The sequence below is a fragment of the Neoarius graeffei genome, chromosome 4 (genome assembly GCF_027579695.1).
Source record: "Neoarius graeffei isolate fNeoGra1 chromosome 4, fNeoGra1.pri, whole genome shotgun sequence".
Taxonomy (NCBI): domain Eukaryota; kingdom Metazoa; phylum Chordata; class Actinopteri; order Siluriformes; family Ariidae; genus Neoarius; species Neoarius graeffei.
In genome coordinates, this window is record NC_083572.1 from 27,736,451 (window position 1) to 27,743,354 (window position 6,904).

The window sequence follows — 6,904 nt, forward strand, 5'->3', positions numbered from 1 at the left end:
GTTCTTTATTTACAAAAAACCTATGGAAAAGTACATTTGAGCATTGTGTCAGGGATTGTTCTATGCTACTCTAAGTGCTATGTATACAAATATGTACATGTGATAGTAAAAAACAAAGTTACATTGTCACTAAAATGAGTTAAACAGAATTTGAACAGACAGAATATGAACAGCATTTTTCCTTCAGGCCACCAGAAGGTACATTCCAGCCTTTTGTCTGCACTACTGTACACATGATGTGCAGAAAATGCATGCATGTTCCTTGCAGACATATTTCTTGCATTTCACACAAGTGTTGCTGGTCTTGGAGTCATTTCTGTTGGGACAGACCTGGCACCTGCCACGTTTCCTGCCTGCAGTTTGAACCACTGGAGGAGTCGGGGTGTGTGTCTGTTTGGATGTCCCTCACAACAGTTGCAGCAGCTGTTGATGCTCTTGGAAGGCACTGTCTTCTCTCGATATGAGGTTTCACCAACGCGTAACCCAGCTGCTCCAGGAAAATCCTCCTTCGACTCAGTTTTCCACTGTTCCAGTCCTTGTTTATTTCACTCCATATTACAAAGGCATTGTAGGCACTCACATCAATGATGTTGAAGAAAATTACAAGGGGCCAACGGGCAGTCATGTGTCGGCAGCTGTATGTGGCTGTGACCTTGTCCAGGTTATCAACCCCACCCTTTCTCATTGTAGTCCAAGACCATTTGTGGTTTTCTGTCTTCTCTGGTGCTCAGGACAGCATCTTTGTGCATGGTGCTCATCAGCAGGACATTCTTCTCTTTCTTGGGGCAATAGGAGATGACAGTGGCTCTGTCAGTGAAGGCAAACATTGAAGATGTTACCTTCCTGTTCTTCATCACAAGTAGCTCAGAGGGAAGCTCCAGCTTGTTTTTTCTCACTGTCCCCAACATGGTAACCTTCCTTTTCAGCAGTTCTTCACCCAGGGCGTACGATGTAAAACAAATATCACATGTAATGTTATGACCATTCAGTCCTTCAGCCATGTCAAGTACCACCCTCATGCCCTGATTTTTTTCAGGTGCTTCCCCTGGGGATTTACCAGTGTACACCTGCATATTCCAGGCATAGCTGGACTGTGCATCACATGCTGCCCATATTTTGATACCGTATTTGGCCGGTTTGCTCAGCATGTACTGTCTGAAGGGACAGTGCCCACGAAATGCAACCAGACATTCATCCACAGTCACATGCAGGCCTGGATTGTAAAGAAAGGGTAATCGCTGAACCCACTTGTCCCATAGATCCCGTATTGCTGTGAGATTGTCACGCTCTCGTCGGCCCTGCCTTGTTTCTCTGTCATCAAAGCGTATGACATGGGAGAAAACATGGAATGTGTTTAGCGACATGGTGGCTGGAAATATTGCCCTTCCAGTGTCAGCAGCCCAAAGGCTTGCTGTTGCTTCGCCTTTTGACTTGTACACTCCTGCCAAAATGAGCAACCCAATGTAGGCTTGCAAGTGGGTCACATCCAAGTCTTTCCAACTGTCCCCATACACGTGCCTCCCCTCTAAATTTGTCATCTCAAGTATGTCCTTTTCAACTGATTGTGTTATGAATAGCTCAAATGCTGATTTTATGTCTTGGACATGGCTGACAGCGTATCTGGTGGGGCCTGGAACCATTTTGATGACATTAGCAGCACTAAGTCTACCCTGTTTTTCAAGTGGGGAGATGGACCATAATAACTCTCCATTTTTGGAAGGTAGTGTGTTTGCTGGTGGTTGAGAGACAACAGGAGGGTCAATACTGAGGGTCTCATTCTCATCAGAGGAGGATGGCTCATAATCAGGGTCCTCCTCAACATCATCGTCTGTCTCAGACACATTTTCCTCTATGTCACTTTCATGGTCAAAGACATGTGACAACACCTCATTGACAGAAAACCTTTCCTAAGGCCCCGGTCACACCGCCCGAACTTTGCTGGAGCGTTCCTGGAGCGGTGAAAAAAAATTCATCACCGCTCGTAACCGTTCACCACCATTTAACAAAAGTTGGCCCCCGTTAAAGCAACGCCGTATACGCTCGGCCACCGCTGATGTTTCTCGAGGGGCCCTCCTACCGCTCCGAAAGTTTTGAGCTGCACAAAATATTGCGAGCGGTGAGGAGGGGGCAATTTTCCGCCCCGGCAAAGTTCACCCCCACTCCACCAACGCCCAGTCAGCCCCACTCCAAAACAGTGCGAGTTTTAGGGGCTAAGCAGGGCTGAAGCGAGCTGAGTCGTGCTGTTTTTTGGTAGTCGAAACGCGAGCCGTGTCGGGCTGAAGTGAGCTGAAGCGAGCTGAAGTGAGCTAAAAAAGGGTAGTGGAAAAGGGCCATATGTGTCAGCCCTGTGATGACCTGGCGACTTGTCCAGGGTGTACCCCGCCTTTTGCCCGTAGTCAGCTGGGATAGGCTCCAGCTTGCCTGCGACCCTGTAGAAGGATAAAGCGGCTAGAGATAATGAGATGAGATGAGATGAGATGAGACTACAGTTGGCTTGCTAACTTTAGGACTGCAGTTGTCATGAACAGTTTTGCACTCAAGTTTCCATCAATGAAGAGTTTATAACATCAACAAAACTGACTTCTGGTTAAAACTGTTAATATTATAGTCATGCTGTCTGTTGTTGCCCAAATGAGGATGGGTTCCCTTTTGAGTCTGGTTCCTCTCGAGGTTTCTTCCTCATGTCGTCTGAGGGAGTTTTTTCCTTGCCACTGTCGCCACAGGCTTGCTCATTGGGGATAGATTAGGGATAAAATTAGCTCATGTTTTAAGTCGTTCAAATTCTGTAAAGCTGCTTTGCGACAATGTTTATTGTTATTGTTTATTGTGCTATACAAATAAACTTGACTTGACTTTTTCTGAGGTCCTCAGAAATCTCCTTTGTTTGTGCCATGATACACTTCCATAAGCATTTGTTGTGAAGATCAGACTTTGATAGATCCTTGTTCTTTAAATAAAACCGGGTGCCCACTCACACCTGATTGTCATTCCATTAATTGAAGACACCTGACTCTAATTTCATCTTCAAATTAAATATTAATCCTCGAGGTTCACATACTTTTGCCACTCACAGATATGTAATATTGGATCATTTTCCTCAATAAATAAATGACCAAGTATAATATTTTTGTCTCATTTGTTTAACTGGGTTCTCTTTATCTACTTTTAGGACTTGTGTGAAAATCCGATGATGTTTTAGGTCATATTTATCCAGAAATATAGAAAATTCTAAAGGGTTCACAAACTTTCAAGCACCACTGTACATTATCAGCATATGCAGAGACCCTAAAAGCAGAAGCATGTCTTAATCCTGGTAGTAGGAAACCATGAAGGTGATTCCTCAGCCTGCCCAGTAAGGGCTTGATGGCCAGACTGTATAGTGGCCCTGAGATGGGACAGCCCTGTCTAATCCTCCTTCTAACAGGAAAAAGCCAACTCAACCCACCCCCCACTTTAACTAAGCATTCTGCCCCACCATACAATAAACCCACCCATGACAAAAGAATCACCAAACCCAAATGCACGCAGTGTAGAAAATAAATAATTGTGATCTACCCTTTCAAAAACTTGTTCCTGGTCCAAAGAAATTCTACCAAGGTTTACATCATAAACATTACAAACACCAATTTAATCCTGAATCAGAAACAGATTGTCCAATATAGTTCTCCCTGTAATGTAATGTCTGATCCATGCAGGATGCGATTTGTCAAAAAACCAGAAGGGGGGATTTTTTTTTTTTAATCATGAAACGTCACAAAATTAAGGTAACAATAGGCTAACAGCTCAATAACATCCAATGATATCAAATGAATAACACTAAATGAAAACGAACACTAAACCAGAGATAGTAAATTCATCTTCCTATCTCTCTGACTAAATACACGAACACTAACACAACAAAGTTCGCATTGCTTGTCGCGTTGCTGTGATGTTTCTCTCCCTCCGGATTAAATGGACAGTGACTCGAAAATCACTAAAATACATGAATACTAAATGAACAGTTTGCTCAGTTTGTTCACATTGTGCGCAGCTTTCCGATTTAAACTGTTTTTTTCTCATCCTTATACTTCCTGTTTCATGGACTGTAACGGATTTGCTTATTTAGTAATTTTAATACAGAATTTACCTTGAAATTATAATCAGACACTCCAACGCCCCCCCCCCAAAAAAAAAAAATCGGCCGTGAAAAAGGCAGCATCCGCCAAAAGGCGCGCTGTTTGCATCCCTGCATAGAACTCAAAGATATTGTTATTATCTACAATGTATCTATTTGCTGGGGCCGTTCGTGAACATCAAAGCTGCCACTTCGGGTCATTTTGAAAGTGAGTGCAATGTAGACCATAGAAAACTGTGTCACAACATGCCTGTCATGTCAACTTTTTTTTGGTTTATTTGTTTTATTGACGGGGTTGTCCCCGAGGATTTTTTTTCAGCAGAGATAAAAACCAGAGGGGGGGATGATCCCCACCATCCCCCCCAGCAAATCGCACCCAGGGTCCATGTGCACAATTATGTCCAAGTAGTCTCTCAGTCTGTTAGCCAGTGCTCTGGAGAGTATTTTACAGTCAGTGCATAAAATGGACACTTGTCTCCAGTTCTTTAACAGTGCCAAATCCCCTGCTTTTGGTAAAAGGGAGAGAGCTGCCCTCCAACAGGACAAAGGTAACAACCCTCCATTAAAACATTGTAGTAGCACCTCATGTAGATCTGCACCAATGATTTCCCAGAACTGCTTAAAAAAAATCAGCAGTAAGCCCATCCAGTCCTGGTGCTCATCCTGAAGCCAGCTGACCAACAGCTGTAGGTAGTTCCTCCAGACTGAGCTCCAGATCAGCTTTCTCCTGTGGGTTCAGCTGTGGAAGCCCCTCAAGCAGCTCGGCAGCACACTCTGGACTGTAGCGGTCTGCTGAGAACAAGTCAATGTAGAAATCCACAGCACAGTTCATTTCTTTGGGGTCTGTTATTATTGTCCCATTGGGAAGCTTCAGAAATGTCATAATTTTCCTCCTCCCAGTATTCCTCTCTAGATTGAAGAAGAAGGAGCTTGAAGTGTCCATGTCCTTAATGTTCTGGAAATGTGATCTAACCAGAGCTCCCTTCACTCTCTCCTTCAAAAGATTTCTAAGTGCCATCTTTTTATCGTTCAGTGAATTTCTGGTAGCAGAAGTTGGTTTCAGATGTAAGCCACTCTCAATGTCATGGATACTGTTCTCTACCTTAAGTGCTGAATGGACATTTTGAGCTGTGTTGTAGAGAAGGATGTGTACTGCTGACAAAAAATTTGTATCTTACACTTTCCAACCTCCCACCACTGCTTCAGAGATATGAAGTTGGCTTTCTCAGATCTCCACCTTAACCAGAACTGTTCAGAATTGCTGCAGAAAATGTTGTCTTTCAGTAGCCTGTTGTTAAAGTGGCAATAAGATTTGATTTTTTTGTCCAGAGGAGGTAATTAACTCTAAGCTGGTAAGGTGATGATCTGTGGAACCAACCGGAATGATGGAACTGTTAACTAACCTGGACCTGAGTGACTGAGAGATGTAAAAGCGATCTAACCTGGCTGCACTTACCCTGTTGTCATTAACTTTAACCCATGTGTACTGTCTAACTGTTGGGTGTTTGAGTCTCCAAGAATCCACGAAATCTAAATGTGAAATTATCCTGCCTAAAACAGTAGATGAATGAAAATGTGGTTCCTCACTAGTTCTGTCCAGAATGAAGTCTGTGGTCCAGTTCCAGTCCCCACCAGGTACTCGTCACTGAACTGGTCTAATTCGTCTCTAGTCGGCTGAAAAGAGCAATTCTTTCTTGTCCTTCATTTGGTGCATATATGTTGACAAAACAGAAAATAATTCCCTCTACTTCCGCCCTAACAATCAGCAACCTTCCTTTAACAATTTCTAAAGTTGACAAAATTTTAGTGTTGCTGTTTTTCCTGAATAAAACAGCCACCCCCCACAGCAGTTAGTACTATGGCTGAGTGTGTATAAACCCTCCTACCACAGGCCCCAGTCCATCTCATTTTCCTCGTCACTGTGGGTTTCCTGCAAAAAAAAAAATGTTGTTGTTTTTTTGTTGGATTACTTCAGCAACTGGAGCTCTCTTCTGTCCATCCATGCCACCGTTTATATTTAAGGAAGCTACCCTGAGTGTATGCATGGATTCAGAAAAGAAGAGAAAGACAGAAACAGAAGGAGACAGTAGAGAGAGGAAACACACCTGATGATGCATGATCATAAAATCATTTAGATAGTTTCATCCTTTTGCTGGTTCTTTCCTTTGCCATCTTCCTTGCAGCTGTGATATGTTTGTTAAGACGGTCACATTTTTCGCATCCAGTACATCAACTCCAACACATTTTCGCCAAGCCATAATTAATCTAACAAATTTGTCTGGGTCACTGAAATAATCCTTAAGTTTTACAGTTTTTCCGAAAGAATTATTTAAAGTCATCAATTTCTTCTAATGAGTATAAATCATTCTGCTGTGAGCTTTCACCAATAAACCCACACTCTGACTCCGTTTCATAGTCCATGTTCTCCGCCTCTCCTCCACACTGATTGTTTAAACAATCATCCTCTGTGTCAGATACACTTGTTGCTACACCTGCAGGCGCAGCCACCTGCCCAAGTTCAGCAGGTTCACTGGTATTCATGGAGGTATTTGCCTCCTCAGCGGCAGCGACAGGCCTACCAGTACCCGCAGAGGTATTCGCCTCCCCGGTGACAACAGCAGACTCGCCGGTGCTCATGTAGGTATTCGTCTCCTCAGCAGTGTGCCCGCTGGTACCCGCGGAGGCCTCCACCTCCCCGGTGGCAGCAGTGGGCTCCACTGTCCGCTCCCCTCCAACATCCTCATCGTGGTCCGCTGCGCTATCAACAGCATTAGCATCCTGATGTTTATG

The 6,904-nt window shown here is 43.8% G+C and overlaps 1 pseudogene; it reads right to left on the reverse strand.

Moving 5' to 3' along the window:
• Positions 1 to 222: 222 nt before the first annotated feature.
• LOC132884551 (uncharacterized) lies at positions 223 to 5,132 on the reverse strand (annotated as a pseudogene).
• Between the last annotated feature and the right edge of the window lie 1,772 nt (positions 5,133 to 6,904).